Source organism: Pogoniulus pusillus, chromosome 10 (assembly GCF_015220805.1).
Source record: "Pogoniulus pusillus isolate bPogPus1 chromosome 10, bPogPus1.pri, whole genome shotgun sequence".
Taxonomy (NCBI): domain Eukaryota; kingdom Metazoa; phylum Chordata; class Aves; order Piciformes; family Lybiidae; genus Pogoniulus; species Pogoniulus pusillus.
The window spans coordinates 33750982-33776568 of record NC_087273.1 but is presented as its reverse complement, the minus strand read 5'-3'; the positions used below and the strand labels follow the sequence as shown (position 1 = coordinate 33776568).

At 44.0% G+C, this 25587-nt stretch overlaps 1 protein-coding gene across 11 annotated transcripts in view; it reads right to left on the bottom strand.

Annotated features, from left to right (window-relative positions):
- PTPRM (protein tyrosine phosphatase receptor type M) overlaps positions 1 to 25587 on the bottom strand; it is a 598091-nt gene that overhangs the window by 302555 nt on the left and 269949 nt on the right. The window lies entirely within an intron of this gene.

The following is a 25587-nucleotide window of genomic DNA, read 5'->3' as shown; positions in this document are numbered from 1 at the left end:
GTCTATGAACACGATGCATAAGTGGAAACAGAAATTTAGTGCTTCACTTTGCAAATGACAATAAAAAGTTTAGCTCTCTGTAAATCAGAGAAGGAAAAAAAAACATAAAAACAAAACCATATTTAGGGAATGATCACAGGATCACAGGATCTTAGGAATTGGAAGGGGCCTTCGGAGATCACCGAGTCCAACCCTCCTGCTGGAGCAGGACCATAACCTAGTGCAGGTCACACAGGAACTTGGTGATGAGATGGGTCTTGAAAGTTTCCAGAGAAGGAGACTCCACAACCTCTCTGAGGAACCTGTTCCAGTGCTCTATAACCCTTACAGTAAAGAAGTACCTCCTCACATTGAGGTGGAACTTCCTGTGCTGTAGTTTATATCCATTGCCTCTTGTCCTATCACAGGGCACAACTGACAGGAAGCTGTCCACTCCCTCTTGACATCCATCCCTGAGATCTTTATAAACATTCATTAGATCCCCTCTAAGTCTTCTCTTCACCAGACCAAAAAGCCTGAGGGTTCTTCAGCCTCTCCTCACAGGGCAGTGCTCCAGCTCCTTAATCATCTTCGTAGCCCTCCCTTTGGACTCCTTCAAGTAGATTCCTGTCCCTTCTGAACTGGGGAGCCCAAAACTGGACACAATATTCCAGGTGAAGCCTCACCAGGGCAGAGTGGAGGGTGAGGAGAACCTTCCTCAATCTGCTGGCCACACTCCTTTTAATGCACCCCAGGAAACAAATGGCCTTGTTGGCCACAAGGGTACATTGCTGTCACATGGATAGCTTGTTGGCCACCAGGACTCACAGGTTCTTCTCCACAGGACTTCATTCCAGCAGATCACATCCCAGCCTGTACAAGTGCAATGTATTATTCCTTCCCAGATGCAAGACTCTGCACTTATCCTTGTTGAACCTCATTAGGTTCCTCTTTGCCCAGCTCTCCAGTGTCTTTGATGCAAAATGAAAAACAAACAAAATACCAGAAACTTTTCATGCTTCAACTCCAAGTGTAAGACAGAGTTTAAGTGATGCTTACCTTTTTCTACCTATCTTGCTTGCAAAACTATCTCCAAATGCAAACAAATTTACTTTAATACTTTGAGAGTAAAACCCTTCACAAAACAAGTAGCTGAAAAGAGAAAGTAATTTTAGGTACAACTTGCAAACGCATGGTGATTTTCTCCCAGGACTATTTATACAATGGAAAAGTGTTAGGGGGTTCCTCAGCTATTTCTGATTCATTTGTTTTGAAGTGAGACTGAAAGGAATTACTCAATCTCCATTTACCCAGAACATTAAGTTAATATCTCAATTCCTTTTGAACAGTCCATAGGGTTCTTTCCCCATAAAAGTTGTTTGTTAACAGCTTCTTCCTTCCTTTTTCCTTGTTTTTGTTTGGGTTTTATTTCCCTTCCTGTTAACCACATCTGATACAGACAGTGCTAATACCTCAGTTTGTAGCAGTGGTTTTGCAAAGAACCAAAAGCAATGGGAGGTACATCAACCAATATCCTACTGAGTCTGTGCTTCCCTAGAGATCTCCCCACTGACAACCAGCCATAAATCACATCTCACAAAATCATACTATAGCTACCTACAGAGAAGTTTTGGGTTGAGCTAGGTCGGAACTAATTCTGTTGAAGGATTTGACTTCTCAGCTCAGTCTCTGGTCAGTAAGGACACTTTCTCAAGTGCAAGGCAGGCTTGCTGCTTCTAGAAGTGAGAGCATTGATGGAGAGAGTTACTGCTTAGGGCTGGGCTGCAGAAAGATTCTGGTTTAGACTTGCTCCTGTGCAGACCAAGAGCTCTGCCACATCTTGTGCCCCACCTTGGGCTGCAGAAAGACAGAGGTGGCACCAGTAGGGAGGAGCAGACAGGATGGGTGACGCTCAACTCACCAACAAGGGATTGCATCCTATGGGTGGCACCTTCAGGATCAAGCTGAGGGATCACCAGAGTCAGTCCAAGAGGTCAGTGGCCAGTGTTTGAGGAGGCCTGTTCTGCCTTTGATTCTGATCCAGTTCTGATCTGTTCCTGAATCCAATTCCAGAATGCAACTTCTGAATCTGGTTTGGGACTTCCTCAGTGCCTGTCCCCAGAATCAGTGGTGATAAAGGCAACCTCACTGCCATCAGGGGTTGGGTTCCTTATTGGTTTGTATCTCTTTGTCTCTATGTGATTTTACTGTGCTTATTTTTGTCCAAGCTGGTTTAGTTTCTTCCTCACCCCATCAGTTTCTCTCTCCTTCCTTTTCTTTTCTCTCTTTGGGAAGGCAAAGGGCTTTGTTGAGAGCATTTGTCACTCCCATACTGCCTGGCCCAACCCTAATCCTTGACAAAAAGGATCACAGAATCACAGAATCATTGAGGCTGGAAAAGACCTCTGAGATCATCAAGTCCAGCCTATAACCTAACACCACGAATCAAAGACTGTGGTTCATGAAATGAAGTTTTCTTCATTATCTGCTGGTCCTCAGCACTTAGGATAGAAATGTGAATCCAAATCTCCACCATATCTCAGTAAAATTACAATCATTGAGCTGAGACATGCTGCACATCTTCAAAACATGGTCATTAATAGAGCTATTATACTTATTTAGCAGTTATCTGGGGGTTTTCATATTGCAGCCCTCAACAAGATTAAAGACAGTGTCTGGTTTTATCCACTGCTTCACTAGTTAAATGCTTATAAGACTTTTAATGAGCCTCTTATACGTAAACAAATTAATATGCATCTTCCCTGTTTTATGTTTATTAATCAACATGTCTTCACTGGGAATGTTCTAAACAATTTACACAGGATTTCATCTCCTTGGTTTTTAATAAAATCCTGGCATGCTTGAAATACTTGTTCAAAGACCTGATTCATCTTAATTCCTTGAAGAAAAGGTGTTAAGAAATTGCTTGTTCTCTCTAACATCTACAAAGCAGGATGTTTTTTTCTCCCTTTCAGTCCTCCACTTTATGGTTTGTGGGTTTTTTTTTCATTATTAATTGCCACCATCCAAGGTGTTGCTCGCTAATACAGAATGGTTGCCAACTAGTGAGGAAAAAAAAAAAAGAGGCAAAGCCAAATAGATTCAATGATGGATCTAATCCCAGTCTCCTTCCTAGTGAGTAGGGTGACTGGTAAAAATGTCCTTGCCAAGGAGAAATCAGTATAGAGCCATTTATGTGCTTCCACACTGTCCTGGTAGGGCATAAATCGTGCTAGGCTGGTTTAACCCTTGCTCTTCTCCTCCTGTTGTGGCATCTGGGGGTTGAGTTAGATGAGGAAACAATAAGGGTTTGGCCCCAGCAAAGCCTTGAGGGGTAGGGGGCTTAGCACCACGTGCCAAGTATCTTGTGCTGCCCTCAATGTGCCTGCGTGGCCAAAGGAGGCAGGAAGCTTTGAATCCACTGGCCAGAACCATGGTGCCACTGCCCCTTGGCCAGTTTGATTTTCAAAATGAAGTCTATAAAAGGGGATGATTTAGAAACCTGTGCCTTTCTACATTAGCCTTTCTGCATCCTGCCTTCCTGCATTCAGCACGGAGCCTTCCGGCCTCTCCTTGTTTGTGGCTCGTTAAAGGCAGCCACGTGTTGCAGCTAACACTTACAGCTTAGCAGCAACTACTTCTTCTGCCTGGAATATTTTCTATGTTACCCAGGGACCATTCTCAAAGTGTTTGTCAATCTCTGGAACAGGTTGCACAGGGCAGTAGTGGAGTTGCCACCCCTGCAGGTGCTTCAAAGATGTGTAGATAGAGTGCTGAGGGACATGGTTTGGTGGTGACTTGGCAGTGCTGGATTAATGGTTGGACTTGATACTAAAGGTCTTTTCCAGCCAAAATGAATCTATGATTCTATTTACTTCTGCATAACTCAGACATAAATTTCACCAAAAAGGAGAGGGCTTTTTTTTAATTTAATTTGAGTTTCTAGGCATTTTTTGTTTAGATGAGGACATCTGATGGGTATTGTGCAACTGTAATTCCATCTGAATGGACTAAACAGGACTAGAAAATCAACAAAACTGAGGTGACCCTGACATACACACCAGTTCAAGAGAGTTCCTAGGTGCAGGAATAAGGAACAGCTTGCTTGGTTAAACAGTAGGCACATCCACAAATCCACCAGACATCATTTTATAGAGCCATAAATCTAATTTGTAGCATTTTAAAACTGAAATCCAGTGGCTGTTGAAAAAAAACCCCAACAAAAACCAACAAAAAAACCCCACTGCATCAAAACCTAGCCAAGATTTCTGCCCAGAAGGAAAATATTCTTATGTCATGTTATCTCAATAAAAAGTACAAGTTAGCCCTCTAGTTAAATCTTGAAGTAATTTTTAAGAGCATGACAGACACATTTTCACTTCTAACAAAACAGGCAAGGGAAGAAAGAGATTAGGTTGTAAAAGATGAAGACAATTCGGCTTTTGTTGATATTCAGAGGATAAAGCTCATCAAGCAAAGCAAATACCCTGGTTACTTTGGTTCCTGACTTGATTCTGTAATCTAGAGTAGCAGACGGCTACACAGCTCCTATCTGGATTTCTTGCCATTCATTTCAGAGATTGTGCAGCTCTGTGTTCCCCCAGCACCACAGCTATATGTCTTTACAGTCCTTCCAGGCACAGGGACTCTGTCACTTCCCTTGGCAGCCTATTCCAATAGGGCCCTAATGAAGTTCCATCTAAATGGAGGGAGGATCTTTTCCTTAAGGGTGGTAGAGCCCTTGAACAGGCTGCCCAGAGAAGTGATGGAGTCTCCATCCCTGGAGTCACTCAAAACCACCTGGATGTTATCCTATGCAAAGTCCTCTGTGTGAATCTGCTCAGGCAGGGGGATTGGACTAGATAATCTCCAAAGGTCCCTTCCAACCCCAATCATTCTGTGACTGTGTGATTTCTTTATGGAGATAACATAGTGTATCAACCACTGGGTCAAGCAGTTTATGACAACTCTTAAAGAAAGAAAGGCGGAGGATACAAAAAAAAACCCCTGAGGCGCTGCAGAGAAAGATCAATGAGGTTAAATAAAGATCTTATATGAGGTACCAGGTGGAATAATTGCTGGTTAATGGGCAATGTTCACTGAAAGGGTGGCAAAACACTGGAACAGGCTGCCCAGAAAGGTTGTGGAGTCTCCTTCTTTGGAGAACATTCATGTGTGGTCTACTCTAGGCAGTCTTGCTCAAGTAAGGGGGTTGGACTAGATGATCTTTTGAGTTTCTTTCCAATCCATAATGTTCCCATAATATTCTGTGAATATTCCAAAGAGGTGAGAGGTTCCTCTATGAAAGAGCCTCTGAAGACACAGGCCTGTTCTCCAAAGAATATACCCATGTTATGTTCTTGGTCTCACTCTTGCACTCTCAAAATGGCCATGGGTAGTAGACTAGAGAATGTTTTGTTGTTTTGCTATTCCTTTCATCAAATAAAACTCATTCCTGAAGTATCACTACTTTATTTTCTTTCTTTTTTCTTCCCAGTGCCACTCTTCCTCCATTTATCAGGGATGACTTCGTTACAAACCTGATGATATCATTTCTCATCTGCTCTACACAGCTCTCAATCATAACAGATTTATACTCTGGAGGTATATGACAATTATGGCTTAAGTTCAGTTAATTCAGACAGTACCCAAGGAAGAAGGAAACATCTCTACTTTTAGCAGGAAAAAAAATAAATTCCTATGGTCAATGGAATTTTTTGGATGAAAAAAAGCAGGTAGCTCATGCCAGCAGTGAAAAATAGCAGTTATTGCAGCAAAAGATAGAAAACCAAGTTTCCTTTTGATCAAGTTAGCACTGAGCTTCTCTGGAGAGGCTGTTGTATGCCCCAGAAGAAATATTTGATGTAATATGGTTCTGAGAGACTAGTTCACCACCTCCAATGCACTGGGAAGTACATGGTCTTCATCAGGAAGGACACAGGATACTTGGGGAAAGAACACTGTGAAAGAATGACAACTAAGGAGTGTGATTTAAAAGGGATAGCAGGATGACTTTATTTAGCTGGTTTCTGCAAGATGTTTTTATCACTTTCCCATGGTAAGTTCCCAACAGGAAATGAAAACCAAGTGGTCTAGAAACTGCTGCTCTGCTCAGGAGATGTGCGCTAACTGTTCAGGTAGAATTTGAAGGTTGTTGTCCTAGCAATGCTCTGCTGCTGCTACCTTGCATCTGTCATTCTGTGAACCTGGCACCTTCTGCCACTGAGCACTAGAAACCTGTCATTACCTTGGGAATCCTTTCAATGCTGATCAATATCTAAAAGATGGGGGGAAGAGGATGGGGCCAGACTCTTTTCAGTGCTGCCCAAAGACAGGGCAAGGGGAAATGGATGTAAACTAGAACCTAGGAAGTTCTACCTAAACATGAGGAAAAACTTCTTTGCCCAGAGGGACTGTGGAGTCTCCTTCTCAGGAGAGATTCCAAACACATCTGGCCATTGTGATCCTGGGCAACCTGCTGTGGGTGATCCTGCTTTAGCAGAGGGGTTGGACTAGATGATGCCCAGAGGTCCTTCCAATCACTCCCGTGCTGGGATTATGTGACTCTGTGATCAAGAGACTGACAGCTACACAGAAGTGCCATTTCACAGTGCTAGTAACAGAAATCATTTTTGTTTAGAGTAGAAGATGAATAAGGAGATTAATATAGCATACTGATTATATTGTCTGCAATATCTATACCTCCTACAACAAAGCTCTTTGCTGAGCCATGGTTTCTGTGCTGAGTTAGAAAAGGTCTATCTGCAGAGAATTTACCAGGTCAGACCTCTCCACTCATTCTGCAGTTCTCCAGATGAACTTTGGTCTTTAAAGGGGGACCACAACAATGATACAAGGGCTGGAAGCCCTCTGCTGTGACAACACTTTGAGAGAGTTAGGGTCGTTCAGCCTGCAGAAGAAAAAGGGTCCAAGGAGACCACCTTGAGGCTTTGCAGGATTAAAGGAACCTGTAAGAAAGCTGGGGGCAGACATTTTAGCAGGGTCTGTTGTGACAGGACAAGGGGTGGTAGTTTTAAACTGAAACAGTGAAGATTTAGGCTAGAGAGAAGGGAGAAATTCTTTGCCATGAGGGTGGTGAGACACTCCTGACTGCCCAGAGAGGTTGTATATACCACATTCCTCAAAACACTCCACGTCAGCTTGGATGGAGCTCTGAACATTCTGCTCTAGTTGCAGATGTCCCTACTGACTGCGGGAGAATTGGAGTAGGTGACCTTTAAAGGTCCCTTCCAATCCAAATCATTCTGTGATTCTACAATTCTCAGTATTCCAGCTGTTTTCTTATGCCTCACTGGTACAAATCATAAGGCAAAAAGGGAAAAGAAGATCTACTGATTCAGAGGAGAAGAGTTTTTCATCCCGATGGAGCTCACCGCCTGTCACGCCTGAAGCTGAGCCAGGTACTTCTTCCCAATTCCCCCGCTGGCGCCTGCAGCACTCTTCCTCCTGCTCTCCTTCTGCTAGCTTCAGCAGGGTATCGAGCAGTGACGTCTGACAGTTGCAGCTCTGACCTGAGGGACCAGCAAGCCCCATTCTAGCCCCTGGCACTTTAGCATCCCATTTAATCCATGATCTTGGCTCCTTCCCTGCTCTGCTGTTTTCTCTGAGAATATGGAGCAGAGCCTGACAGACAGGATCAATTTCCATTGCAGCTGCAATTCACAGCTCATTTCTCTGGAACGTCACACTTTACTTCTTACCAAAAGCACAATGTTTCCTCCAGCCCCCCACCTTTACCCCCAGATCTCAATTTCAGAATCAGAGGGGTTATTGAGGTATATTTTAGAGTCCTCCTATTGGTCATCAAAATGTGGGTTTAGAAGGAAAACTCTGCCGAGAAGCTTTGTTTTTCCAAACCCACTGGAAGAAGAGATGAGGAAAGCAGCATCATGGGGATTTTCTCCATGATACTCCAGTGGCTGCAGACATCTGGTATCTGTTATATACTATTGGAAAGACATCTGAGACAACAGCAATGGAGAATTTACGCCTTGTCTAGGCAAACTATTAGTGTGGTTTTTTCTGTAGCAACTCCTGTGGTTTAAATTCCAGATTGGACATTCCAGAGGAAATAAAGTCTGAACAGAATAAGAAAATACACACATTCAAGATGAAAAGTGAATCATTTCAGATTTAAGGTTGGGCTTGAGGCCCCATCCCTGGAGACATTCAAGATAAGATGTGATGGGGTCCTGAGCAATCGATTCTAGTTGGAGATGTCCTTGCTCACTGCAGGGAGATTGGACAAGATGACCTCCGAGGGTCCCTTTCACCCCAATAAATTCTGTGCTTGTGTATTGTTCACTTCACCTCTTTAAAGCACAAAAGCTAATTAATGGCAGTTAAATGTACAGACTTTGCCACAGATTGCCTAAGCAGTCTTGTTCAGATCACTCTGAGTAAAGTCATGTTATTCAAACATCACCATCAGAGGGTGTTGCATATAACTTCATTGAAATACTGGAGCAGGTTGCCCAGAGAGGTGGTGGAGGTCCCATCCTTAGAGACATTCAAGGTCAGACTTGATGGGGCCTTTTTTCATGTGCCATGAACACTCACACCATAGTGGTAGAGACTGTAAGCACATACACACCTCAGATTTGATTCCACTGATGAATCAGGGCTACATGTGTGATTCAGCAGGCAATTTAAGACGCTTTGTTACACAAAATGTTAGCATGGCGGGGGTTAGAAGGGGCATCTGGAGGTCACCTAGTCCAACCCCTTTGCTAAATCAGGGTCACCCAAAGCAGGTTGCCCAGGATTCTAATGTCCAGGTGGGTTTGGAATCTCTGCAGGGAAGGAGACTCCATAAGCTAACAAGTTGTGTTTAAAGTCAAACCCATGCTCTGAGAGCGCTGGGGAGTGACCGCAGGGTGACTGAATGACCGCAGAAGATCCTCAGCATCTCCTGGAAAGATTTTAAGCTCTGGTATTTAAAATTCCTACCAATCATTCACTGTTCCTTGCTAATAGGATTTTCATAAGAACATGTCCCTCCTTCTGCCTTCTGCAAGAATAGATGCCTCCCACAGAAAAAGCAGCACTTCTATCAGTCTTCCAAACATACTCCTTGACATGGTAAAAAATGTTGAGATGCAGGCCCTGCAGAGCTTCAGCTCTAGTGAGAGAGAGAACTATGAGACAGCAAAACTGAAATGATAGTCACCTGAGACATGAAAAAGGAAGGAGTAATCAATTTTGCAATATATATTATGTGCTGAGAACCAAACTATGCCTGTTTTTCTCTGAGCAAATTCGGGGTGGGAAAAGGCTTCTTTTACTTATATTACTTTTAAAATGATTTTCCTATTTTAATCTTCTTTCCTTCTTGTTTTAATTATATCCTTTTAATTATATTCATTTGTCTTTCACAATGAAAACGCCCTTGAAGGATGATGAACATGAGCATGTATGTACCCTGAAGTCATCAGAATGATAGCTATGAGCAATAGTTTGTGAAGATGACTTCTGTGCCATTTCAAGTTCTTGTTGGCTTAGAGCATTAAGAGGAGTAAGGCATAAGAATCATAGAATCATAGAATCAGCCAGGGTTGGAAGGGACCACAAGGATCATCTCGTTACAACCCCCTTGCCATGGGCAGGGACACCCTACCCTAGATCAGGCTGCCCACAGCCTCATCCAGCCTGGCCTTAAACTCCTCCAGGGATGAGGCCTCAACCACCTCCCTGAGCAACCCATATCAGGCTCTCACCACTCTCATGCTGAACAACTTCCTCCTCACATCCAGTCTGAGTCATAAAATCACAGAATGGGTCAAGCTGAAAGGGACCCTCAAAGGTCACTTTGTCCAACCCCCCTGCAGTAATCAGGGACATAATTAACCCGATCACATTGGTCAGGGTCCCATCAAATTTAGCCTTGAATATCTCCACAGGTGGAGCCTCCAACACCTCTCTGGCCATCTTGTTCCAGTGTTTCACCACCCTTGTAGAAAAGAAGATTCTCCTTATGTCTAACCTTAACCTACTGTTTCCCCTTATCCTATCACTACCAGCCCTTGTGAAGAGTCATTCCCTAGCTTTCCTGTAGGCCTCCTTCAGATACTGAAATGCTGCTGTAGGGTTTCCCCAGACTGTTCTTCTGTGTGTTTCTCCCAGCACCTTTACTAATGTGATCAGCATCCACAGAGAGAGAAGTCTTCATTAGGAAAAGACTTCAGCATGAAGAAACACATCTCAGGGCAACCTCACCCTAAACAGGTTTATGTCTCTGGACTAAACCACTTCCTAGAATCTGACAACTGGAAGGTTCTCATCTATGGGATGTGCTCAAACATAGCTCCTTTTTCCTGCCAGCCTCCTGGGCAAAAGAGAAGAAGTGATCATCTCCCAAACCATCCTGCTGTCATTATGGCTAGAGAATCATAGAATGGTTTGGCTTGGAAGCAAACTTTAAAGGTACAGGATCCAGATACAGAGCTTGAACTTGACCCTTCCAACCCTTGTCATTCTGTGATTCTGTGACACGATACTGCAAAATTAGAGGCATCCTTAGAGACATTCAAGGTTAGGTTTGATGGGGATCTGAGCAACCTGATGTTGTTGGGGAAGTTCCTGCTTACTGCAGGGGGCTGGCCCAGATGACTTTTAGAGGTCCTTTCCAGCAAATACATTCTGTAATTCTGTAATATGGCAGGTCCAGAGGAGGGCCACAAAGAAGATCAGAGAGCTGAAGTAGGCTATGAGAGTTGAGGCCATTCAACCTGGAGAAGAGAAGGCACTGAAGAAGCCTTATAGCAGCCTTCCAGTACCTACTGAAGGGGGCCTACAAGAAAGCTGAGGAGGGGCTTTTTACAAGGGCTAGTAGCAATAGGACATGAGGGAATGGACTGAAGCTCAGAAAGACTTAGACTGGATATTAGAAAGAAATTCTTTATGGTGAGGGTTGTGAAACACTGGAAAAGGTTGCCCGGAGAAGCTGTGGATGCTTCCTCTCCGAAGAGTAAGGCTGGACAAAGTCTTGAGCAATCTGTTCTAGTGGAAGGTATCCCTGCCCACAGCAGGGAGTTTGGAACTAGATGATCTTTGAGGTCCTTTCCAACCCAAATCATCCTAGGATTCTATGACTCATTTTCGTCTCTTTCTCTCCAATTCATGGCTACACTTAGCCCACAAGGTCTGTGCCTTCAGGCTGACATTCACAGTTATGATCATCAATAGCACCCTCTTAAGCATCAGTAACACCCTGTTAATCACCAGGAACTCATTGCTTTAATTACCAACAACAGCCTCTTAAAGTTAGCAGTGTTCCTAAGTGTTAGTTTCCACATGTTTTCTTTCATGACCTGGAGCATTCTATGATTCTCTGCAACAGCTGATACAAACTTTTCACTTTATAGCAAAATTTAAATCTGAGCCAATGCAAACTGCATCTAATATTTCTTTATGTTGTCATTTTATAGGTACACTCAGAGGGGTGAGTCATTTAGATTCTAATAGGAATATTATTCAAATAAGGAACCAAAGAAAAACACTATTCAATGTATTTTTTTGTGTGTGTCAAATTACTTACATTAGGTGATTACTCCTCCACAATCAAAATCAGATTTTTAAGTATGAAGGATACAAACAAGATTACCTTCCAAATCTGCAACCTAGGCTTTGGCTGCTTGTTTAAAATGACATACCTAGCTATTCAGTAATCACTTTATAATAACCCCTTTCATTCCTAAATCTACTTAGCCATCAGCCCCTAGTGAGGAAACTGCTGGCAGTGGTTTTTACAACTACACATTAGTTCTACATTTCATGACAAGCTAATTCTAGAGAGTTTGAAAGACAGACAAGCCTGAGTTCTTCAGGTTCTCTTTCTTTTGCCTGAAGGAAGCACACTTCTAACAGAGAAATGAAAAAAAAAATGAAGTGCACAGACATACACTTTTCACTTCACAGGTATGGCAGTGACAGTCTATCCCAGCTTCACCCCAGGAACCTCTGTGAATATGTAAATCAATAAGAAATAGAAGATTGCAAGAAATATTTGGCAAAAGAGTTGCTATGGTAAGAGAGCAAGTGAAAATGCCCTCTTTTGGTAGACCCTACCTTTGGTAGATGGTTGGATTAAAAAGGATCTTTGAGGAAAATCAGAATCAAATGATCAACGTCCATAGAGTCACAGAAACACAGAACCATAGTGTGCTAGTCCAGAACCATAGTGTGCTAGTCTGAAGCTAGCTAGAATGCTTTGGTGAGAAGAATTAGATCATAGGCTGTGAAAAGGAAACAATGGTGATGTCTACTGCACTCATAGGCTTGCCGAGATGTATAAGAACAAGAACATAAATACAGATAACAGAGTTGTTTGCTCCCTGTCTTTGTGGCTGCATTTCTCTCTAACCTAACCTGCTGTCTGTGTGACTAATCCATCTGCTTCCCTGGCTGACCCTCCAATCTCACCTTGAGCATAAGGCAAAGTCTGGGGTAAGGTAGAGGGGTGGGAGGAAGGTGGAAAGGTGGTTGGAAGCCCCTCCTAGAGACACAGGTTTCTGAGAGGGCTGTTGTGTTTCTGTATTACCTTTTTAACTTGTATATTTCTGTATATACTGTAAATACCTGCTTGTGTATTGTGCTAAGCTGTAAATACAAAGCTTCACTCAATTTCCAGAGCCTCTGAGTCTAGTCTGGGTGATTTTCCAAAGTGGGGATGGGCAGGGATCACCCAAACCATCACACATAGAATCATAGAAACACAGAATCATAGAAACATAGAATGGTTTGGGCTGAAACAGATCTCAATGATCACTTAGTTCAACCCTTCCTGCCATGAGTAAGGGACACATTTCACTAGATCATGTTACTCAAGGCCCTCTCCAGCCTGGCCTTGAACACTTGCATGGAGGGGACATCCACAACTTCCCCGGGCAGCCTGGTTCATGGCTTGACTACCTTTTTGGGGAAGATTTCCCAGTAGCAACTCCAATCCTCCTCTGGTGCAGCTGATCTGACACAGAGACAAAGCTGGTGAAAGGCCTGGAACACAAACCCTATGAGGAGAGGCTGAGGGAGCTGGGGGTGTGCAGCCTGGAGAAGAGGAGGCTCAGGGCAGACCTCATTGCTGTCTACAACTACCTGAAGGGAGGTTGTAGCCAGGTGGGGGTTGGTCTCTTCTGCCAGGCAACTAGCAACAGAGCAAGGGGACACAGTCTCAAGTTGTGCCAGGAGAGGTCTAGGCTGGATGTTAGGAGGAAGTTGTTGGCAGAGAGAGTGATTGGCATTGGAATGGGCTGCCCAGGGAGGTGGTGGAGTCACTGTGCCTGGAGGTGTTGAAGCAAAGCCTGGCTGAGGCACTTAGTGCCATGGTCTGGTTGACTGGCTAGGGCTGGGTGCTAGGTTGGACTGGCTGATCTTGGAGGTCTCTTCCAACCTGGTTAATTCGATGATTCTATGATTTCCCCAGTCATGTATCTCCACACCTGTGGTACCCTTCAGAAGCTGGCACAGGTCACAGACTTCTAGACCAATTCACACAGCATGCAGCCCAGATGCTGCTCATATTTGTGAAGCCACAGGCAAGACAAAGGAAGCTGAAGGTCTGAGGAATTGCTCTCGTGGCCACCTACCTGCCTTCTTCACACAGTTACAGCAGCACTGTGCTCCCTGAACACAAATCAATCGGTAGCACAGGGGCAACAGATCAGCTTCCAGGCAGAGTGAGAGGTGGCGCAGGCCCACGATTAAACACCACCCTGAGAAGAGCATGAGGAGTTTGACCATCCACTGTGAACAGGGGAAACAGCACTCTCCTAACAGACATTCTTCTGCTCAGTGGCCAGAGCATGGGAACAGCATGAACATTTACAAGTTCTCAGGGGAGGGAAAAGCCTTTTTCTAGCCCATTTTCCTGGAAGCAGCTGCAATTCCTTGTGGTAGTTAAGACAAATGCAGAGAGCAAGTCCCGTCCCAGGGGCAGACCTGCTCGTCCCAGGACACTGTACTGTTGTTGTTCTGTGCTGCTCTCCAGCATCACAGCTCCCAAGGCAGTGCCTGGCTGTATCTCGTCTCCTCTCCTCCCTGCCTCTCCCCCCTCCCTCCCCTGCAGGCAGAGCTGCCCCTGCTCACCTCAGGCTCTGTGTGGAGATGGCTCCTGGCTGCAGGCAGCTCTCAGCTGCCCCACGCGGCCTGCTGAGGCCTTGCAGGCCTACGCTGGGCAGGGCAGCTCCGGCCTGCTCTCAGGCCTGCCCAGGCTGGAAGGGGTGGAGGGTTCTAGAAGGCCTTGGCCTGACAGCCTAAGGATGTGTTCACTCTACCTGACTGCCCTGGGTGCTAGGTTGGACTGGATGATCTTGAAGGTCTCTTCCAACCTGGTTGATTCTATGATTCTGTGATTCTGTTAAGCTATGCCTTACTCCCACACATGGTCTTGAGTCTCTGTGGTTTATTTTCTTTATGTAGTCATACAGATGAATCATTCATCAGGACTACATTTCCCTGCATTGCCTGCAGCATCCTCTACTTTAATCGCTACAGGTCACTTTGCATTTGGTCCTTTTGCTTCCTTCCCCTCTTCTAAATTTGGTCCTGTCAAGTGGATTAAAGAATGTGTGCACTTCTGCCAGAACCATCACTGACATGGAAGAACATAAAGCAGCCATCAAATATTCAGGAAGGTGGAGGTTATGGGAGGTTGCTAAAACACCTGAAATCCTGAGTGAAAGAGAGGGGCCAGGATGTCACTGGCCAGAGGCTGATAGTTGCCTCGCTATGGAGACATAACCCAGCTTCACAGGTCACTGTTCTACCACCCAGCTGATGGGAAACACAGAAAGTGACTGGTAAAAGTCCACCAGAGATAAGCTGGTTTGACAAATTTACAGAACTGGGTATGACAGCAATTACACAAATTTGAGAACTGTCTAATTCTATCACCAGTGACCCAGGATTCAAAGTCCATTAAGCTTTGGGTTTTTTTTTCCCCAACTGAAGCAAACTAATGGAAAATAATTGCTACCCTGGAAAAGGTCACACTCCAAGTAATAAAAAGGCAAGTGCTACACAGCCACTATTTGTAAGTTGCTCTAATTTGAATTTATAAACTGCTGACATCTGTTACAAATCATAGAATCAGAATTGTTTTGGTTGGGAAATAACTCTAAGATCAGAACTTTCTCATCACAGCCTTTGCCCTGTCTCTATCACAGTTATGAAATGAAAAATCCAGGATAATATTTTACATAGAGGTTGTGGAGTGACCATATTTTCATTTCAAGGCTTATCTTTCCTAACAGAATTAGGGAGAGAGTAAAAAAAAAGAAAACAAGAAATCTCCAAAACCTCAAGGCATAAAGAGCAACAAGGACCTATAACAGCTCAAAATCATCAGCTCCTAAATTTTTTAGGCACAGAACAGCCACAGAAGTGTCTCTATTTAGACAGGAAAAGAAAGTTTTCAAATAGCTTGCTTTGAGAACATAGGAAAAAACAAGAAAGAGATAAATCAAACCTTTTTAGTATCAAAATCTGTGTAACAGGAAATCTAAGCTCTTATTTGTTACTCAGAATTGAATCAAGTGAGAAGGTGACAGCAGAAGACCTGCTGCTTGCAGAATGATTCAGGGGTCACTTGTTTTAATCTTAAATTATGGTGCTTACTATTGTCAGTAATCTGCATGCACACAAAAATGGTTTGCTGGATTGGATACACACAGGCACACAAAATCTGGAAAGAAATAAAGCTAGGAATTTCTCAACCACTAAACATCTGCTTTGTGCTTGTGCAAATGTGCCAAGTGCACAGCTGCATTCTGAGCCACATCATGGTTGTAGGAACTAGTTTCACAGACTTGTAAATAGGGTTGTGAATTCAGAACTCCCATTTCTGATAGTTAATCTGAAAGAACAGAACATAGCCATTAATCACAGAATCATAGAATGTTCTGGATTGGGAGGAACCTCTGAAGGTCATCTAGTCCAACCTCCCTGCAGTCAGCAGGGAACATTGTCAACCACATCAGGTTGCCCAGAGCCCTGCTGAGCTTCACTTTGAATATCTCCAGGGATGGAGTCCCAACCACCTCCCTGGGCAACCTGTTCCAGTGGTCCACCGCCCTTATAATAAAGAACATCCAATCTAAATCTGCTCTTCTCTACTTCAGACACATTGTCCCTTGTCCTATCACCACAGGCCTTTGTAAACAGTCTCTCTCCAGCCTTCTTTCAGGTGCTGCAAGGCTCCTATTAAGTCTCCCCAGAGTCTTCTCCAGACTGAACAACCCTAGCTCCTTCAGCCTGTCCTCATAGCAGAGATGCTCCAATCCCCTGATCATTTTTGTGGCCCTCCTCTGGCCTTGCTTCATCAGATCCATGTCCTTCCTATATTGAGGGCTCCAGACCTGGACACAACATGCCAGGTGAAGTCTCACCAGAACAGGGTAAAGGTGATAAGAAATTGTTACTATCATGAGATGCAACAAAACACAGTGCAAGATCTTGCACCTGGTTTGGGGCAATCTCCATTATCAACATGTGCTAGGGGGTGAAAGGATGGAGAACAGTTCTGTGGACAAGGACTTGGGGGTGCTGATGGTTGAACAGGTGGACATGAACCAGCAACATGTTCTCAGCCAAAAACCAGCTGGGCAGATTGGTTACAGTGTGGGCAGGAGGTAGAGTGAGGGGATTCTGCTCCTCTGCTCTGATCCTCAGTGTCAGTGCTGAGTCCCACTCTGGAGCCCTCAGCACAGGGGAAAAGTGGACCTATTGGAGTGGATCCAGGGGAGGCTACAAAAATTAGCAGAAGACTTGAATTCTTCTGCTGTGAGGACAAGCTGAGAAAGCCTGAAGAAAAGGTTGTAAGGAGACCTTTTTGTGGAAACAGTCTCAAGTTGTGCTGGGGGAAGTACAGGCTGGATGTTAGGAGGAAGTTGTTGTCAGAGAGAGTGATTGGCATTGGAATGGGCTGCCCAGGGAGGTGGTGGAGTCACAGTCCCTGGAAGTGTTCTAGAAAAGCCTGGCTGAGGCACTTAGTGCCATGGTCTAGTTGACTGGCTAGGGCTGGGTGCTAGGTTGGCCTGGATGATCTTGGAGGTCTCTTCCAGCCTGGTTGATTCTTTGATTCTTTCAGTACTTCAAGAGGCCAATACAAAAGAAGGGGAAAGACTTTTTAGCAGGGACAGTTGTGACTGGATAACAGTTGATGGTTTGCAGGTGAATGACTAGAATAGATCTAAGGAAAGAATTTTTTTACACTAAGGATGCTGAAACACTGGCCCAGGTTTTCCTGAAGAGCTGGTAGATGCTCCATCATGGAAACATTCCAGGTCAGGTTGTTTGAGCCTGTGAGAAATCTGATCTGACTTCAGGTTGGGATAGGTTGATCCGTAACAGCTGGGTTTGGAGTTTGAATATTTAGGTCTGATCCAGGCACAAGTCCGAGTTCCTTGAATGAAGAAGACCTCAGTAAATACCAAAATAAAACAGACCATAGATTTTGCACTAAAGAATATTTCTTTTTGTTTTAATTTTGGGTGAAATCACAGTGCATTAAGAACTGGGGCAGAAAGAATTGTTTCAAAGGGTATCAGTGCTAGCAGCATGGAACCATGGCAGTTAAAACAGTATTACTTAAAAAAATTACAAAAGATTGCTCAAGACATGTGAAAAAGAAGGATCCAAGACAGAAAAGCTTTCTTCTGATAAATACTTCTCTGCAAGTCTGTGGAATTACTGGAGACACAGACATTTTTTACTCCCCTGCTAAAAAGTTAATTAGATGTGCTACAGAATAATGTTTTTAATTAAGAATTCAACTAAATGGGGAGTTTGCATGGTCAGAACTTTCAAGAAGTTTTAAAGCACATCACTTTTAGACCTCTGAGAGATTAGTTCTTTTTACCAGGTTTTCCCTACTTCTTATTTCTTTTGAGATTTCAAAATTGATTTAGAATCACAGAATCATAAAATCATTGTAGTTGGAAGAAACCTTTAAGATCATCAAGTCCAAGCATTAATGAACACTGCCAGGTCACCACTGGACCACACCTGTCAGCAGTACATCTACACATTCATAGAATCATAGAATCAAGCACCCAGCTGTGTCCAATCAACCAGACCATGGCACTAAGTGCCTCAGCCAGGCTTTGCTTCAACACCTCCAGGGATGGCGACTCCACCACCTCCCTGGGCAGCCCATTCCAATGCCAATCACTCTCTCTGACAACAACTTCCTCTTACAATCCAGCCTAGACCTCCCCTGGCACAACTTCAGACTGTGTCCCCTTGCTCTGTTGCTGGCTGCCTGGCAGAAGAGACCAACCCCCACCTGGCTACAGCCTACCTTCAGGTAGTTGTTTATAACCTTCCAGGGATGGTGACTCCACCACTGCCCTGAACAGCCCATTCCAGGAACTTTGTACCCTTCCCACTTAGGATAACATTTGAACCCCAGAAGAGATGTTCACCACAGGGCTCTCAAGTTGATCTCCTTTGGTCCCTTCCAACACCTAATATCCTGTGATCCTGTGATCACAGGATGTTAGGGGTCAGAAAGGACCTGCACAATCATTGAGTTCAACTCCCCTGCCAGAGCAGGACCATAATCTAGTGCAGGTTACACAGGAACACATCCAGATCAGTCTTGGAAGTCTCCAGAGAAGGAGACTCCACAACCTCTCTGGGGAGCCTGTTCCAGTGGTCTGTGACCCTTAACAGTAAAGAAGTTCCTCCTCATGTCAAGGTGGAACTTCCTGTGCTGTAGTTCATATCCACATCCACTTCACTCCAACCTCCTTTGAGGTATTTCAGAAGGCAGTGAAGTCTCTCTTCAGCTTCCTTTTCTGGCAGCTAAACATCACCAGTTCCCTCAGTCATTCCTCATAAGGCTTGTGTTCAAGGCCCTTCACCAGCTTGTGGAGTTTCTGCCTCCTAGCAGAGGGCAACCTAAGGCATGCACCTGGCACCTGCTTTCAGAATGTGTGACAAATTGTCTCTCCAGGATTTCTCCAGATAGCTTTGCAGTATAAACTTTTAGAAACACAACCATGAAGTTAGTTACAAACGGCAAAGCAAAACTCTGGGAGACTTCTGTCAGCTTCACAGGAGTTAATCATGACCCATAAATAAATTAACTCACATAAAATAAAGCAATAATTCCAACTGCACTTTTCAGTGACTCAAGATTCCATCCTCTTGTTCATGAGGTTGCTACAACCTCTTGACAAAAGCAAAGCCAAATGTTTATAACTGTAGAGACATTATTCTTTACAGGATATTCAGCAGACCATAGGATTGCCTGCATGACTCTAGGTTGTTGTTAACAGTTTTATTCTCATTAAAATTGAAGAGCTATTAAAATGACAATAAAGAAACCCCTGTGCTCCAGCAGAATTTGCAACTTCTTTCAGATGCTAAAACATAGAAATATTTGTCCTTATCTTGAAGCAGAGATGGTCTTACATCAAGAGGGAAGTAGGTACCATGAAATGAACATAGCAATACTATAGAGACAAAGGAAACAGAATTACAGTTGTGGTTGGAAGAGACTTTTAAGATCAAGTCCAATCATTAAATCATCCAACACTATCAGGTCACCACTACACCACAGAATCATAGAATCAACCAGGTTGGAAGAGACCTCCAAGATCATCCAGTCCAACCTAACCCCCAGCCCTAGCCAGTCAACTAGACCATGGCACCAAGTGCCTCATCCAGGCTTTGCTTGAACACCTCCAGGGACTGTGACTCCACCACCTCCCTGGGCAGCCCATTCCAATGATGCTACCTTGAGCAGCTCCAGGTGAGCATTCTTGCTATTGAGTGGAATTATATATTAGCAAAGACAAGGCTGAAGTTTAAGGGATGGAAGCTGCCAGCTAGATTCCAGAGGAGAAAAAGAGAAACATATTCTTTACAGAAGAGTCATTAAAAAGGAGAGAAAAAATGTATCTTTAATTGCCAGCGTTAATTAGAAATGATTTTATCAGAGAATTATATGGATAGCACAGGACAAACTCTTGTTATACTGTGAATAATCTTTGCTTTTCACTTGGTTTCTGCAAAGAAAGTAGTTTTTAAGTAATGTTGTGCATATAGAAAACTTCTCTAATACAGCATCTCAGGCTGGAGGAGAGTGGAAGTCCTTCAGATAAATCAAACATTTGTGGCTCGTGGCACATGGAAAATTAAAGGTGGTAATTGTTGAGATTGCCTTCCCTTTGCCAACTGCTTCTGCTTTCTAAAATGTGTTTGTTTCACTTGCACCCAAAACAAAAACAACTTCATCAGATGGCAAATGGCTCACCTTGTGACCACAGGCTACCATCTCAATCTTGTGTTGGAGTAACACATTGCCTGTAGGAAAACACACTCTGTCATCTTGGTGCAGGAACCTGACACCTAATGTACACATCCAGGGGCTGAATTTGGCCATGTGAGTGCAGAAGAAATAAATCTATCCTCTCAGCCAAAGACAAATTACAACGTTACAGAACTAAGCCAAGCATATTGCCCAGGGTGTCTGCAAACTGCTTGCAAACTGCTCACCTACTAGTTGTAAAGTAAGAGGAGAAAGGACTAGAGGCCCTTGTATCTACAGGAGACCTGAGGCCACTGAATCTTTCAAAATCCAGCACATTTGAAATAGTTTTCAATTCATTTTTCTTCTTAAGCATATATTTTCCCTTAATGGTTTTCCCTTACCCTACATGATGGTTCTTTAATCTTTCATACCAATTCCTAGCATGATTAAACACAGTCAGCATCCACTTTCATTAAATATTTGATGATCACTTAGCTCTCACAAAGTGAAAAGTTTCTGTGATTTTTATTGTAGGGTTTGGATGCTTTGTAACATCTCAAAAGGACACCAAGAAGCTTTTATACCTAAGCATACACTGTGATGTAGAACATTGAGACTAAGGAATGCTTTAATACCAAGTAATACATTTAATATGTGGTGACCAAAGACTTGAGTGTACAGCTTTGGGACTGATAAGTTTTCTAGGAAACCACTGGAACCTTGGGGTCAGGAATGGGTGCAGCAGATACCTCAGAAGTCCATATGATGACTAGAATGGTTTGGGTTAGAATCATAGAATCAACCAGGTTGGAAGAGACCTCCAAGATCATCCAGGCCAACCTAGCACCCAGCCCTAGCCACTCAACTAGACCATGGCACTAAGTGCCTCAGCCAGGCTTTTATTCAACACCTCCAGGGACGGTTACTCCACCACCTCCCTGGGCAGCCCATTCCAATGCCAATCACTCTCTCTGCCAACAACTTCCTCCTAACATCCAGCCTAGACCTCCCCCAGCACAATTCAAGACTGTGTCCCCTTGTTCTGTTGCTGCTTGCCTGGCAGAAGAGACCAAGCCCCACCTGGCTACAGTGTCCCTTCAGGTAGTTGTAGACAGCAGGGATCTTAAACATCATCTAGCTACAACCACCCTGATGTGGGCAGAGACACTTTCCACTAGATTACATTGCTCAAAGCCCCACTCAGTCTTACCTTCTATGTGCCCCAGGATGGAGCATCTACCAGCATTCTGGGCAACCTCTGCCACTGTCTCACCACCCTCACAGTGAAGAATTTCTAATACCTGATCTCTTTCAGTCTGAAACAGTTACTGAACCACAGGATCATACAACATTAGAGGTTGGAAGGGACCAGCAGAGATCACCAAGTCTGCCAAGCAGGATCCTCTAGAGTAGTCTGAATAGGAATACATCCAGGTAGGTTTTGAAAGTCTCCAGAGAAGGAGATTCCACAACCTCTCTGGGCAGCCTGTTCCAGTGCTCTGTTACCCTCACTGTAAAGAAGTTTCTCCTCATGTTGAGCAGAAACCTTCCCTGTTCCAGTTTGTAGCTGTCACTCCTTGTCTTATTGCTCCTGAGCAGTAAAAAGAGATTGGCCCCAGGCACTTGACCCCCACCCCTCAGATAGTTATAGATACTGATGAGATCTCCTCTCAGGCTTCTCTTACACCTCATTCTACCACTACACTCCCTGATATGCTACAAACCCCTCGTGTCTGTAGCCCCACTTTAAGTACCTCAAGACTGCTATGAGGTCTCCCCAAAGCCTTCTCTTCTCCAGGCTAATCCACCCCAACTGTCTCAGCCTGTCCTCACAGCAGAGAGGTTCCAGCACTTGGATCAATGCTGTGGCCTCTCTGGACCTGCTTCAACAGGTCCAAGTCTTTCTTATGCTGAAGGCACCACTGCTGAACACAGCATTTGTCAAACAGTGAGACTGTCCTACCATAGTGATGACAAATTTGCTCTTGCAATCTGTCACATCATTTTCCTAGAGCACTTTGGTCTCTGTGAACAGCCCAGCTCTACTTGGTCATTTTTTCCTGCAGGGTAAAAGGTTGTCAACTTCTCTTACCAATGAGGAGCACATTTGTTCAGCTCAGTAGCCACACTGAGGTGAAATATCAGATCCACATTTATTCACTGGGCAAAAGATTTAATATAGGTGAATCATAGAGCTTCCACGTGTGAAAATAAGATAAGTCATGGGATTTATAGATCACTTCACTGGCAAATGAAACAGCAAATGAAGAAAGAATGCTGAAGCCTGAGATTTCATAATGAATCTCACAGCTCATCAGAGAGTCAAAGATTCCAAGTGGATCATCAAAAGACCATCACCACTGCTTGAAGCTAAAGCCATAAAGCCACAATAACTGGATGCAGTATTCAGCCCCTACATGCAATTTTTATTTGCCAGCCTACAGATATACCTGGAAAGCACCACTTGTGATTTCTCTTTCTAGAAGGCATGGAGGTAACAGTATGTTCTCTTTTTTCAGTCTGCTGCAAAGTCTCCTTTCTCTGTCAATTGACTGGTCAGTGATATCTAGAAATAGCTTAGATAGGTGTACTCTTCGCTGGGTTAAAAGCTGGCTGGATTGCAAAGCCCAGAAAGTGATGGTGAAATGAGTAAAACCAAGCTGGTGGCCAGTCACAAGTGGTATTCCTCAGGGCTCAGTTTTGGGGCCAGTCTTGTTTAACATCTTTATCAGTGAGCTGAATGAGGGCATTGAGACCACCTCCAGTAAGTTTACAGATGACATTAAGTTGAGCAGGAGTGTTGTTCTTCTCAGAGGCAGGAAGGCTCTGCAGAGGCATCTAGACAGGGTGGACTAAGGGTCTGGCATCAGTTGTATGATGTTCAACAAGGCCAAGTATGGAGTCTTGAACTTGGGTCATTGTAAATCCAGCCCATGCTACAGGACTGGGGCAGAAGATGTGGAAAGCTGCTCAGCTGGAAAGGACCAGCTGAACACGTGGCAGTGTGTGCTGAGGTGGCCAAGAAGGCCACCAGCATCCTGGGCTGTATGAGGGAGCAGTGACATATGAGGTATGGCTGAGGGAGTTGGGATTGTTTAGTCCAGAGAAGAATGCAGGGAGACCTTATTGTGATTTACAATCACCTGAAAGGAGGTTGTAGTGAAATAAGTGTTGGTTATTTCCTCCAGAGAACAAGCAACATGACAAGAGGAAATGGTGTCAAGTTGGGCCAGGTAGGTTTAGGCTGGATAGTTACTGGAGCAGTCTGACCAGGGAATTGGTGGTCACTGCCAGGGAATTGGTGGTCACTATTGGAGGTCTCCTCCAACCTGGTTGATTTTATGATTCTATTCCTGAAGATACTAAAAAATAATGTGTAGACACAACATTTCAGGACATGGCTTAGTGGACATGGTGGTGTTGGTTGGAAGTCTTTTCCAGCCTTAACTCTTCTGTAATTCTAAGAAGTATAATATGAGAATCCCTCAAAGAAATCATGGCTTTGTTTTCAGAGCCCTCTAAGGTACTACTGTAGAACAAAGTGTACTGGGTGCCTAACTGGAGGTCTGTACCAAAGAGCTTTAGCAAAAGCTCCTCATGTAAGATTGGTTTTGGTGAGGAAAGTGGGCAATAGCTTCATGCTCATTGAAAAGAACAGAATTCCTGGTCCAGTGAAAATTTCTTTCCTGAGGTGATGTGGAATCTCAGGGAGAGGGTAGCTCTGCAAGTATTTCATGTATTGCTTTTGTAATAAGAACTGTGCTAAAATATCCCAGGCTTTGTGGTTTAGTCACTATAGAAGTATAATCAGAATTAAAGGTTAAGTGTGCCTGCTGCAAAGCACTGCAAGCACACAGACATGTCAGCTGTAAGCTGGCAGCATGTAACTGACATCTTAGAATCACAATGTCACAGAATTGCTTAGGTTGGAAGAGACCCTAAAAGATTATCAAGCTCAATTCTCAACCCAGTACTGCCAGGTTACCACTAAATCACATCTCTCAGCACCACATCTTCATATCTTTTCAATCCCTCCAGGTATCAGAACTCCACCACTTCCCTGAGCAGCCTATTTCAGGGCTTTACAACCCTTTCAAGGAAGAAATTTTTCCTAATGTCCAACCTAAACCTCCCCTGAGGCTGTTTCCTCTTGTCCTATTTCTTGTTACTTGGTAGAAAAAACTCAAACCCACTTCCCTTCAATCTCCTTTCAGGTAGTTGTATAGAAAGAAAAGGTCTCTCCTCAGCCTCCTTTTCTTTGAACAACTCCAGTTGACCCCCACCCCTCAGATAGTTATAGATACTGATGAGATCTCCTCTCAGGCTTCTCTTACACCTCATTCTATCACTGCACTCCCTGATATGCTACAAACCCCTCGTGTCTGTAGCCCCACTGTAAGTACTTCAAGACTGCTATGAGGTCTCCCCAAAGCCTTCTCTTCTCCAGGCCGATCCACCCCAACTGTCTCAGCCTGTCCTCACAGCAGAGAGGTTCCAGCACTTGGATCAATGCTGTGGCCTCTCTGGATCTGCTTCAACAGGTCCAAGCTTTTCTTATGCTGAGGACACCACTGCTGACACAGCATTTGTCATTTTACATTTTAGCTTATCCCTCTCAGCAAACCAATGAATGATACAGACCTCATCATTTACAGGACCACAGGATGCTAGGGGTTGGAAGGGACCCGAGGAGATCATCGAGTCCAACCCCCCTGCCAGAGCAGGACAATACTATCTAACACAGATCACAGAGGAACACATCCAGACAGGCCTTGAAAGCCTCCATTGCTTTCTTTTTACAACCAATGATCTAATTTCTCTCATTAAAATATTCCAGTTAGCCTCAGATCAGCACAGTGGTAATTCTGGGAGCTGGTAATAATGGAGTGGCCAAGACACCTCCTTTTATCACAAGATAAGAAGAGGAATTGAAACTTATGGAAAGACAGCTCCAAAGATGTGCAAACCTCAGTGCAACATGAGCAGCTAACCTGAAATGATCACTGGTACTTGGGGCCAGACTTGAACTCTCTACATTACCAGAGCTTGAGGTCATCATTTTCTGCCATTGCTTCTGTACTACAACAACTACAAACATCATTTCTGCTTAATCTGTGTGCTTTCAGCACAGCATCTAATGTCAGTAAGCAGGAATGGTTCTATCCTAGCACTAACCAGGACAACATGGTATTGAAAGATTTAAGCTCACAAGTGAGAATTAATGTTTCTGACTTTTCCATTAGTTCTTCACACACCATATTTGACAAAACTACTGCAGCTGTCTCTGACACAATCCACTGGCCTCCAGACATCATGACAGCAATGTTCCTCTC